This window comes from Lactuca saligna, chromosome 2 (genome assembly GCF_052625555.1).
Source record: "Lactuca saligna cultivar CGN05327 chromosome 2, ASM5262555v1, whole genome shotgun sequence".
Classification (NCBI taxonomy): Eukaryota; Viridiplantae; Streptophyta; class Magnoliopsida; order Asterales; family Asteraceae; genus Lactuca; species Lactuca saligna.
This window is the reverse complement of record NC_136418.1, coordinates 10743253-10755899: the sequence shown is the minus strand read 5'-3', so window position 1 is coordinate 10755899 and position 12647 is coordinate 10743253.

The window sequence follows — 12647 nt, the reverse complement described above, 5'->3', positions numbered from 1 at the left end:
GAGTTCTTATGGTATACGGCGAGGGTACCCGTTCGGGATCAGCTTTTTGTTCGGCCGCTAGGGCGAGGCAATGCCTACAGCGGGGATGTAACGGTTTTGTGGCGTATGTGATGGATACGCGGGAGAGTTCCGAGAGACCGAAGACACTGAAGGAGGTTCCAGTGGTGCGCGAGTTTCCAGATGTTTTTCCCGAGGATTTGCCGGGAGTACCTCCTGCGAGGCAAGTGGAGTTTGGTATCGATCTAGTTCCAGGGGCTGCGCCTATTGCGAAGGTGCCTTATCGTCTTGCACCTCCAGAGATGCAAGAATTATCCTTGCAACTTCAAGAGTTGTTGGGGAAGGGATTTATTCGGCCGAGTAGCTCGCCGTGGGGAGCACCGATTCTGTTCGTCAAGAAGAAGGATGGTTCACACCGGATGTGTATCGATTACCGGGAGCTGAACAAGGTGACGGTCAAGAACCGCTATCCGTTACCGAGGATCGATGATCTATTCGATCAGTTACGAGGGGCATCTTGGTTTTCCAAGATTGATTTGAGATCAGGGTACCATCAGGTAAGAGTGCGGGATGAGGACGTCCAGAAGACAGCATTTAGGACGCGTTATGGGCATTACGAGTTCGTGGTGATGCCTTTTGGACTCACCAATGCCCCAGCAGTGTTCATGGATCTCATGAACAGGGTATGCAGGTCGATGCTGGATCGGTCTGTGATTGTATTCATCGACGACATTCTGGTGTATTCGCGGTCTAGGGAGCAGCATGAGGGACATTTGAGGGAGGTCCTTGAGGTACTGAGGTCGGAGAAGCTATATGCAAAATTCTCCAAATGTGACTTCTGGTTACGGGAGGTTCAATTTCTGGGGCACGTTGTAAATCAGGCAGGGATATTGGTCGATCCGGCCAAGGTGGAAGCGGTGATGAGTTGGGAGGCACCGAAGTCACCTTCTGAGATCAGGAGTTTCCTTGGGTTCGCGGGGTACTATCGAAGGTTCATTAGGGACTTCTCCAAGATCGCGGTGCCGCTTACCAAATTGACCCGTAAGGGTGTTACATTTTCATGGGGACCCGAGCAGCAGACTTCCTTCGAGACACTTCGTCAGAGACTGTGCGAAGCACCAGTATTAGCTCTCCCGGAAGGGATGGAGGACTTTGTCGTGTATTGCGACGCATCGATTTCAGGACTGGGTACAGTGTTGATGCAGAGGGGCCATGTGATAGCCTATGCATCGAGGCAGCTGAAGCCTCACGAAGCGAGATATCCCACGCATGACTTAGAGTTGGGGGCAGTAGTGTTCGCCCTCAAAATTTGGCGTCACTACCTATACGGGGTTCGTTGTACCATATATATGGACCATAAGAGTTTGAAGTATTTGATGGATCAACCCAACCTAAACATGCGTCAGAGGAGATGGTTAGATGTGGTTAAGGATTATGACTGTGAGATCCTATACCACCCAGGCAAGGCTAATGTGGTAGCCGATGCATTGAGTCGTAGGGCGGAGAGCACTCCATTGCGGGACGTATGTTTGAGATTGACGATGATGACTCCGGTATTAGATGCTATTCGTGGGGCACAGGCCGAGGTTGTGAAGTCTGGGATGCAGAAACAGGAGCGGGTCGCCGGGTTGATTTCAGAGTTCGTTATGGATGGACAGAGACTTTTGACATTTCAGGGTCGGATCTGGGTACCATTCGTGGGCGGTACGCGTGTTACTTTGATGGAGGAGGCACACAGATCGAAATTCTCGATCCATCCCGGTGCTACGAAAATGTATTTGGATTTGAGAAAGGAGTACTGGTGGCCTTGCATGAAGAGAGACGTTGCCTGGTTCGTTGAGAGGTGTTTGACCTGCTGTAGGGTTAAGGCCGAGCACCAGAGACCGCACGGTAAGTTGCAACCCTTGGAGATTCCTGAGTGGAAGTGGGAACAGATCACGATGGATTTCATCACCAAATTGCCGAAAACTGCCAGGGGAGTCGATGCGATTTGGGTGATAGTGGATAGGCTAACAAAGAGTGCACACTTCCTTGCCATTAGCGAAAGTTCATCAGCAGAGAAGTTGGCAGAGTTATACGTGAGAGAGATAGTATCTCGGCATGGAGTGCCGACCTCGATTGTTTCGGACCGCGATGTACGTTTCACTTCCAGGTTCTGGAAGAAATTCCATGAGGAGTTGGGTACTAAACTGCATTTTAGTACCGCATACCATCCCCAGACCGACGGTCAGAGCGAGCGGACGATTCAGACATTGGAAGACATGCTTAGAGCGTGTGTGTTAGACTTCAGGGGTAGCTGGGACGCGCATCTGCCGTTGGCTGAGTTTTCCTACAACAACAGCCATCATTCGAGCATTGGTATGCCACCTTTTGAGTTGTTGTATGGTAGGAGGTGTCGGACTCCCATTTGCTGGGGAGAAGTGGGACAGAGAGTGATGGGCAGTACAGAGTGATGGGTTTTGAGCATTCTAACACTTCCTAAGTGTACATGCAACCCTAATAACCTTGGATCTATGTTTGTCTAATTTGTCATGCAAAGTTGATTTCCAAGGTTCTATTCCTATCTAGCATACATGGGGAACAATTTTAACATAAAGTATAGATAGAATAACTTACCTTGTTGTTGCTTGTGTTCCTTGAAACCTTGTGAGCCTAGCACCTCAAGTGGTGATGCCTCAAATGCTTCACACAACACCAAATGCTCTTGGAAGAACTTATGAGAGTATACTCACTTCTTCAAATCGGCCAAGCCCTCTTTTCTTTGTTGCAACCGATTTTGGTGGAGATTATGCTTCTTATATAGTGTTGACACATCTAGGGTTAAACCCTAATGTGTCATGACTCTTCATTTCCATGACCCATGGGTTTGTAACTCCCATGGAGCATCCATGGAGCATCCTATGGGTGGAACCCAACTTGATGATCCATGGAGCCTTTTAGCCCACTATACAAGACATGGATGATTTACTTAATCAACCCATATATTTAATTAGTTATCTTTTGATCACTTAATTAATTCTAAATTAATTCTTGATCAAACTAATCAAATAATATTATTAATATATTAGAACTTATAATATATTAATAATCTCCAAGCGTTATTTCTCTCATTTAGTTTATCCAATTGCATGGTGCCATGCAACCCAAATGGACCATGCCGGGTCGGGTCAAGTACATACCAGAAATAGTTATGGACTTAGACACCTTATCCAACAGTCTCCCACTTGGATAAGTCTAGTAACTATTACTGCAAGTATGACTTCAGGAACCGATCGGCAATCGTAGCTCTTTACAAGGTTTCTCGAAACTTGAGAAGATGATGGTACGCCATTTAAGATAAGTGATCATATAATCCTCTGTTCTAGATATCAGTCGGACAAATACATGGAACAATGTCTTACTTATTGTCCAACATTTGTTTCCCGATTTCCGATTTGTTTGACAAAGAACTTTATTGAACACATCAATCTAGTTCTGACCGGGCCCGGTACATAGGTCAAAACAAAATCATCGAGGGGCCCAGATATCAGCTTCTAATCCAAGAAGGAACAGATAAACTTCGACTCATATGTTTGTTCTACTACTCATTGAATTACACATAAGAGCACGATTTTATAACATCGAGTTACCAATGCGTTTTTCGTACAATTAATGCACAACCAACTCGTAAGTAACAAATCATATCTCTAGGTTTAAAGACTTATATGATATTACCGTCTCACGATCACTCGAGATAGAATTCCATGAAGTGATTCCAATGAGCGTGGGTTGAGCCCAATGCTCAGAACTTATGAGCACTCATGATTGTTGTAGCCTTGTCCCAGACCTCTACAATCAAATATGACAGTCTTGATTCATACTTACTTCCGACATATGACCGACTGTGGAGGTTTGAATAATATGTTATACCAAACAAAATTATTCTGGAAGTCAAAACATGCAAAAGAAATATAGTAAACAATCGACAAGAGATAGCAACACTTTACTCATAAATAAAACACTTTTATTCATCATCAAATGTCAATTACACTTTACAAATTTCGAGATTATCTAACTACTAAATCTAATATCATCCTTCATCCCTATGCTCCGAGCATGCTGGAGATGCTTAACCCGAGTCAGTCCCTTCGTGAGGGGATCTGCCGGATTCTCATCTGATGATACCCTCTTTGCCACGAGGAGTCCTTCTTCGATCCGATGTATGATGAAATGGTATTTTCTGTCGATGTGTCTGGATCTCCCGTGATCCCTTGGTTCCTTGGCTAAGGCAACAGCACTTTCACTATCACAGAAAATTTCCATCGGCTCTTTAATAGCTGGTACAACTCCAAGGTCTCCAATGAAGTTCCTCAGCCATAACGCCTCCTTTGCCGCTTCGCTAGCTGCAATATACTCTGATTCACAAGTAGAATCTGCCACTGTCTCTTGCTTGGAACTCTTCCAAGAAATTGCTCCTCCATTTAGGGTAAAGACCCAGCCCGACTGAGAGCGGAAGTTATCCCTATCAGTCTGGAAGCTAGCATCACTATACCCTAAAACTCTCAAGTTATCACTCCCACCGAGGGTAAGGACCCAGTCCTTAGTCCTTCGTAGGTACTTGAGAATATTCTTTACCGCAATCCAGTGTGCCTTGCCAGGGTTCCCCTGAAACCTGCTAACCATGCTCAAGGCAAAGGCTACATCAGGTCGAGTACACGTCATAGCATACATGATCGAACCTACAGCCGAAGCATAAGGTAATCGACTCATTTCTGCTATCTCAGCCTCAGTGCTAGGGCTTTGTGTCTTACTCAGCTTGGCGCTACTCTGGATGGGCAACTCTCCTTTCTTGGAGTTTTGCATTCTGAATCTCTTCAGAATCTTCTCCAAGTAGGTACTTTGACTAAGTCCAATTAGTCTTTTACTCCGATCTCTCAAGATTCTTATCCCCAAAATATAGGCAGCTTCACCAAGGTCCTTCATAGCGAAACACTTTCCAAGCCAGGACTTTACTTCCTGCAAGGTTGGAATGTCGTTTCCTATGAGTAGTATGTCATCTACATACAATACCAAAAAGCTAACTATACTCCCACTAGCCTTGACATATACACAAGATTCATCTTTACTCCTAGAAAAGCCAAATTCCTTGACCTTTTCATCAAAGCAAAGATTCCATCTACGAGGTGCTTGCTTTAATCCATAAATGGATTTCTCAAGCTTACACACTCTATTAGGGTACTCGTTACTGACAAAACCCTCTGGCTGACTCATGTAAACATCTTCAGCCAACTTTCCATTAAGGAAAGCGGTTTTGACATCCATTTGCCAAATTTCATAGTCATGAAATGTGGCTATGGCTAACAGAACCCGAATAGACTTAATCTTGGCTACCGGAGAAAAGGTCTCATCATAGTCCACTCCAGGAATTTGAGAGAAGCCCTTTGCAACCAGTCTAGCCTTATAAGTGTGTACTTTACCATCCATGTCGGTCTTCTTCTTGAAGACCCATTTGCACCCTACAGTCTTTCGACCTGGTACATTCTCAACCAAGTTCCAAACTTGATTGTCATACATGGATTGTATCTCGCTATCCATAGCCTCTTTCCATTTGGCAGACTCGGGGCCCGCCATGGCTTCCTCGTAGCTGTTAGGGTCATCTTGACTTACTAGTGTCTCATCACTAGTAAGTGTCTCACCTTCTGCAGTAATATGGAATCCATAGTAATGCTCAGGTGCACTCCTAACTCTCGTGGAACGCCTCAGAGGTACAGATTCGTCAATTGGCTCAACAGGAGTTTCTTCCTCAAGTTGAGGGCTAGAGTTTGAAGTTCCTTCACCACTTGACTCTTGAATTTCTTCAAGATCAACTTGCCTCCCACTGTCTCCTTGGCTTATAAACTCTCTTTCTCGAAAGACTCCTCTTCTTGCTACAAAGACCACATTGTCACTAGGTCTGTAGAAGAGGTAACCAAAGGATTGCTGTGGGTAGCCGATGAAAATACACCTCTCGCTTCGGGGTTCGAGCTTATCATGAGTCTCGTGTCTCACGAAAGCCTCGCAGCCCCAAATCTTGATGTGGTCTAGTTTAGGTACTTTACCAGTCCACATCTCGTGAGGAGTTTTGGCAACTTTCTTTGTAGGGACTAGATTGAGGATATGGGCGGCAGTCTCTAAGGCATACCCCCAGAATGAGATTGGTAGGGAAGCTCGACTCATCATGGAACGAACCATGTCCAACAAGGTTCGATTACGCCTCTCAGCCACACCATTCAACTGCGGTGTCCTGGGAGGTGTCAATTGTGAGACAATCCCACATTCCTTTAGATAGTCGAGGAACTCTGAACTAAGATACTCACCACCTCGATCGGATCGAAGCATCTTAATGTTCCTGCCCAATTGATTCTCGACTTCCTGTTTAAATTCCTTAAACTTCTCGAAAGTCTCTGACTTATGCTTGATTAAGTAGACATATCCATATCTACTGTAATCATCAGTAAAAGTCAAATAATAACGATTAGCATCTCTCGTGGCATGTTTGAATGGTCCACATACATCCGTGTGTATAAGGTCCAACAAACCTTCACCCCTTTCACATGAGCCTGTGAAGGGTGACTTTGTCATTTTTCCAAGTAAGCATGATTCGCAACTATCATTTGACTTTGGGTCAAACGACTCCAAGACTCCATCCTTTTGGAGTTGGCCTATGCGTTTCTTGCTTATATGTCCAAGACGACAATGCCATAATGATGCTTTATCCAAGTTATTATTATTAGAATCAATACACAAAACATTATTTCCTAAGTTGTCTACAATAGATACAGCTTCATACACACCATCACAAGGTAATGCTTTAAAATAAAGTACATTATTAAAGAAAGCATTAATCGAACCAACTTCATTATCAAACGAAAAGGTGAAACCTTGTTTGTACAATGCATGAAAGGAAATAATATTTCTTGCCATTTCTGGCGAATAACAACACTTATTCAAATCTAAATTTAACCCACTACTTAGCGATAAAGTATAAACTCCAATCTTGGTGACAGGTGTAACTTTCCTATTCCCCATGATTAAGTTTATTCTTCCTTGCTCCACATTCTCACTTCTTCCTAGTCCCTGCAAGTCACAGCAAATATGAATTCCGCAACCTGTATCAAGGACCCAAGATTTCGAATGGGGTGAGTTATTAGAAATGATAGTGTAAATACCTGCATGGTTGGGTTTGACTTTCCCATCCTTTACATCTTGCTGGTACTTTGGGCAGTTCCGCTTCCAATGAGCTTTTTCGTGGCAATAGAAGCATTCCGCCTCTTTTGGGTCAGAAGAAGGAGTAATGAAACCTTTCTTGGTTCCACTTGAAGAAGAGCCATCAAGGGTCCGAGCCTTGGTACCCTTTGAAGATCTCTTTCTCTTCCTCCCTCGACTTTGCCCGATTGCCAAGACCGGAGTTGTTTCTGGAGTAGGAGTGATAGCAACCGACTTCCCCTTGAGACCTGTTTCTGCGGTCTTGAGAAGTCCCTGAAGTTTGCTGAGAGTGACTTCTTCCTTGTTCATGTGATATGTCATGCGGAATTGATCATAGCACGATGGTAAGGAGTGCAAAATGATATCTATTGCAAGCTCCTCAAGGAAGTTCACATTTAGCTTCAGCAACCGATCCACATACCTTTGCATTTTCTGCATGTGGCTCGTGACGGACTCTACGTCCTTCATCATGGTTGTTATCATGGAGCAGATGACTTCGTACCTCTCTTGTCGTGCACTTTGATGGTATCTTTCCATCAAATCTTGGTGCATTTCATAAGGGTAGAAGTCTTCGTAAGACTTTTGGAGTTCAGCTGTCATGGTGGCTAACATGATGCAAGCCACCTTGGTTGCATCTCTTTCATGAGTATGAAAGTCAGCGATCTCCTGGGGAGTTGCAGTGGACTCGTCAATTTTCTTAAGCTCCTTGTCAAGGACATATTCTTTGTCCTCGTAGCGGGTAATCATCCTGATGTTTCTGATCCACTTATTGAAGTTGGATCCATCAAAGGTGACTTTCCCGCACAGACTCATAAGAGTAAAGGAGCCATTAGGATTCGAGCCAGAAGCATTAGTTGAAGACATCTAAAAAGAAGAACGAGTTTAGTTTAGATTTAAGAGAGTCCTTAATAAAACACCCAAATGTAATATTAAGGCTAGGATCCAATCACAATATAATATAACTTAGAAGAGGTATGCCGTAATCTAAGCTATACCATATTTGAAAGGTAGGTGAATGACGATTCACCAATTTCCACCACGAAAACCGAAATAATAAATATTTAGTTTTTATTGGTTTTAGAAATTCCTAGATTCTTTGAGATCCAATGAACTTTTCAAAGGCATGTTTCGATCTCGGGAGTGCCCTCCAGGTTTTGTGACTGGGATGCCGAGGATCACAAAACGAGGTGTGAAGTAACCATGCAAATCACTTGGTACCTTTAAAGTTTGTCACTCAATCGATGTGCCGGTAAACCACACACGCTCCACCGATACTATAATAAACTTTTAAGTCACCCTTTACCTACCTTGTTAAGTCCAAGTTAGTGTGCCGGTTAACCACACACGCTCCACCAACGACTCAGACAAAGTGTAAAGTGTAATTTCATGGATTAGCACCTTATTCACATTTTTCCTAAAGTAACTAAGATTGGGAATTTAATAAACATTTAGTTACTTTATATATTCATCATACTTTGAATGAGAATTTATAAGTCCTTGTCTTACCCGTTCGGCTAACGACCCTCCACCAGTCAAGCAAGCGGTGGGTGAGAATATACACCCATTAAGTCACCATTTTATAGGCAACAACCTTATACCCACCTTATAGACCGGCTTCGTGAATGAGGCATACTAGCGGTAAGACGACTTGTTCTTATACATATATATATAATTATTAAATCATCATAATATAAGTATAAGGGTTGAATTTTAACTTTTAAAATTCTAGGGGTTGGAACTAAAGTTTTAACTTAACTTTACTTGTTCCAAAACTTGAGGGCAAGTTTTGTAACTTTCAAAACTTTTCATTTCTTGTAACTTATGAGTTTAATAGAGTCATAAAATGAAGACTCTTCATTTTTATAACTCTTGTGTTTTCTTAATGGTTTTAACTCAAGTGTGACTCTTGGTTTTCCATAACTTAAGGATAAGTTATGGACTCCATTAAAACACATTATGATCAAGAATTAAACTACCAAAAAGGTTACAAATAATTCCTATGATCATCTAAAACATCATAAGAACAAGAACATGAATATGAACATAATCAAAATTACATAAAACTTTGTAATTTTGATAACTAGTTGTTGTAAATGAATTAGCAAAACATTACACCACCAAAAACAAGTTTATATTTACTAAAACAGTTTAGGGTAATGTTTCTAATTCATTTTCCAGCAACCGAATCGAAATTCTGCACTCATTCGACCCTACTCGCCGAGTGCATGAACATGACTCGCCGAGTTGGTTGAAGATACTCGTGGACTCGACGAGTCCCCCCTATGGACTCGACGAGTCCGATCGCAGACAGCAAATTTTCGATTCTGTTTTCAACTTTTAAGAACAAATAAGAACAAACAAACCAGGCTCTGATACCACTGATGGGTTTTGAGCATTCTAACACTTCCTAAGTGTACATGCAACCCTAATAACCTTGGATCTATGTTTGTCTAATTTGTCATGCAAAGTTGATTTCCAAGGTTCTATTCCTATCTAGCATACATGGGGAACAATTTTAACATAAAGTATAGATAGAATAACTTACCTTGTTGTTGCTTGTGTTCCTTGAAACCTTGTGAGCCTAGCACCTCAAGTGGTGATGCCTCAAATGCTTCACACAACACCAAATGCTCTTGGAAGAACTTATGAGAGTATACTCACTTCTTCAAATCGGCCAAGCCCTCTTTTCTTTGTTGCAACCGATTTTGGTGGAGATTATGCTTCTTATATAGTGTTGACACATCTAGGGTTAAACCCTAATGTGTCATGACTCTTCATTTCCATGACCCATGGGTTTGTAACTCCCATGGAGCATCCATGGAGCATCCTATGGGTGGAACCCAACTTGATGATCCATGGAGCCTTTTAGCCCACTATACAAGACATGGATGATTTACTTAATCAACCCATATATTTAATTAGTTATCTTTTGATCACTTAATTAATTCTAAATTAATTTTTGATCAAACTAATCAAATAATATTATTAATATATTAGAACTTATAATATATTAATAATCTCCAAGCGTTATTTCTCTCATTTAGTTTATCCAATTGCATGGTGCCATGCAACCCAAATGGACCATGCCGGGTCGGGTAAAGTACATACCAGAAATAGTTATGGACTTAGACACCTTATCCAACAGTCTCCCACTTGGATAAGTCTAGTAACTATTACTGCAAGTATGACTTCAGGAACCGATCGGCAATCGTAGCTCTTTACAAGGTTTCTCGAAACTTGAGAAGATGATGGTACGCCATTTAAGATAAGTGATCATATAATCCTCTGTTCTAGATATCAGTCGGACAAATACATGGAACAATGTCTTACTTATTGTCCAACATTTGTTTCCCGATTTCCGATTTGTTTGACAAAGAACTTTATTGAACACATCAATCTAGTTCTGACCGGGCCCGGTACATAGGTCAAAACAAAATCATCGAGGGGCCCAGATATCAGCTTCTAATCCAAGAAGGAACAGATAAACTTCGACTCATATGTTTGTTCTACTACTCATTGAATTACACATAAGAGCACGATTTTATAACATCGAGTTACCAATGCGTTTTTCGTACAATTAATGCACAACCAACTCGTAAGTAACAAATCATATCTCTAGGTTTAAAGACTTATATGATATTACCGTCTCACGATCACTCGAGATAGAATTCCATGAAGTGATTCCAATGAGCGTGGGTTGAGTCCAATGCTCAGAACTTATGAGCACTCATGATTGTTGTAGCCTTGTCCCAGACCTCTACAATCAAACATGACAGTCTTGATTCATACCTACTTCCGACATATGACCGACTGTGGAGGTTTGAATAATATGTTATACCAAACAACATTATTCTGGAAGTCAAAACATGCAAAAGAAATATAGTAAACAATCGACAAGAGATAGCAACACTTTACTCATAAATAAAACACTTTTATTCATCATCAAATGTCAATTACACTTTACAAATTTCGAGATTATCTAACTACTAAATCTAATATCATCCTTCAGCCCTATGCTCCGAGCATGCTGGAGATGCTTAACCCGAGTCAGTCCCTTCGTGAGGGGATCTGCCGGATTCTCATCTGATGATACCCTCTTTGCCACGAGGAGTCCTTCTTCGATCCGATGTATGATGAAATGGTATTTTCTGTCGATGTGTTTGGATCTCCCGTGATCCCTTGGTTCCTTGGCTAAGGCAACAGCACTTTCACTATCACAGAAAATTTCCATCGGCTCTTTAATAGCTGGTACAACTCCAAGGTCTCCAATGAAGTTCCTCAGCCATAACGCCTCCTTTGCCGCTTCGCTAGCTGCAATATACTCTGATTCACAAGTAGAATCTGCCACTGTCTCTTGCTTGGAACTCTTCCAAGAAATTGCTCCTCCATTTAGGGTAAAGACCTAGCCCGACTGAGAGCGGAAGTTATCCCTATCAGTCTGGAAGCTAGCATCACTATACCCTAAAACTCTCAAGTTATCACTCCCACCGAGGGTAAGGACCCAGTCCTTAGTCCTTCGTAGGTACTTGAGAATATTCTTTACCGCAATCCAGTGTGCCTTGCCAGGGTTCCCCTGAAACCTGCTAACCATGCTCAAGGCAAAGGCTACATCAGGTCGAGTACACGTCATAGCATACATGATCGAACCTACAGCCGAAGCATAAGGTAATCGACTCATTTCTGCTATCTCAGCCTCAGTGCTAGGGCTTTGTGTCTTACTCAGCTTGGCGCTACTCTGGATGGGCAACTCTCCTTTCTTGGAGTTTTGCATTCTGAATCTCTTCAGAATCTTCTCCAAGTAGGTACTTTGACTAAGTCCAATTAGTCTTTTACTCCGATCTCTCAAGATTCTTATCCCCAAAATATAGGCAGCTTCACCAAGGTCCTTCATAGCGAAACACTTTCCAAGCCAGGACTTTACTTCCTGCAAGGTTGGAATGTCGTTTCCTATGAGTAGTATGTCATCTACATACAATACCAAAAACCTAACTATACTCCCACTAGCCTTGACATATACACAAGATTCATCTTCACTCCTAGAAAAGCCAAATTCCTTGACCTTTTCATCAAAGCAAAGATTCCATCTGCGAGGTGCTTGCTTTAATCCATAAATGGATTTCTCAAGCTTACACACTCTATTAGGGTACTCGTTACTGACAAAACCCTCTGGCTGACTCATGTAAACATCTTCAGCCAACTTTCCATTAAGGAAAGCGGTTTTGACATCCATTTGCCAAATTTCATAGTCATGAAATGCGGCTATGGCTAACAGAACCCGAATAGACTTAATCTTGGCTACCGGAGAAAAGGTCTCATCATAGTCCACTCCAGGAATTTGAGAGAAGCCCTTTGCAACCAGTCTAGCCTTATAAGTGTGTACTTTACCATCCATGTCGGTCTTCTTCTTGAAGACCCATTTGCACCCT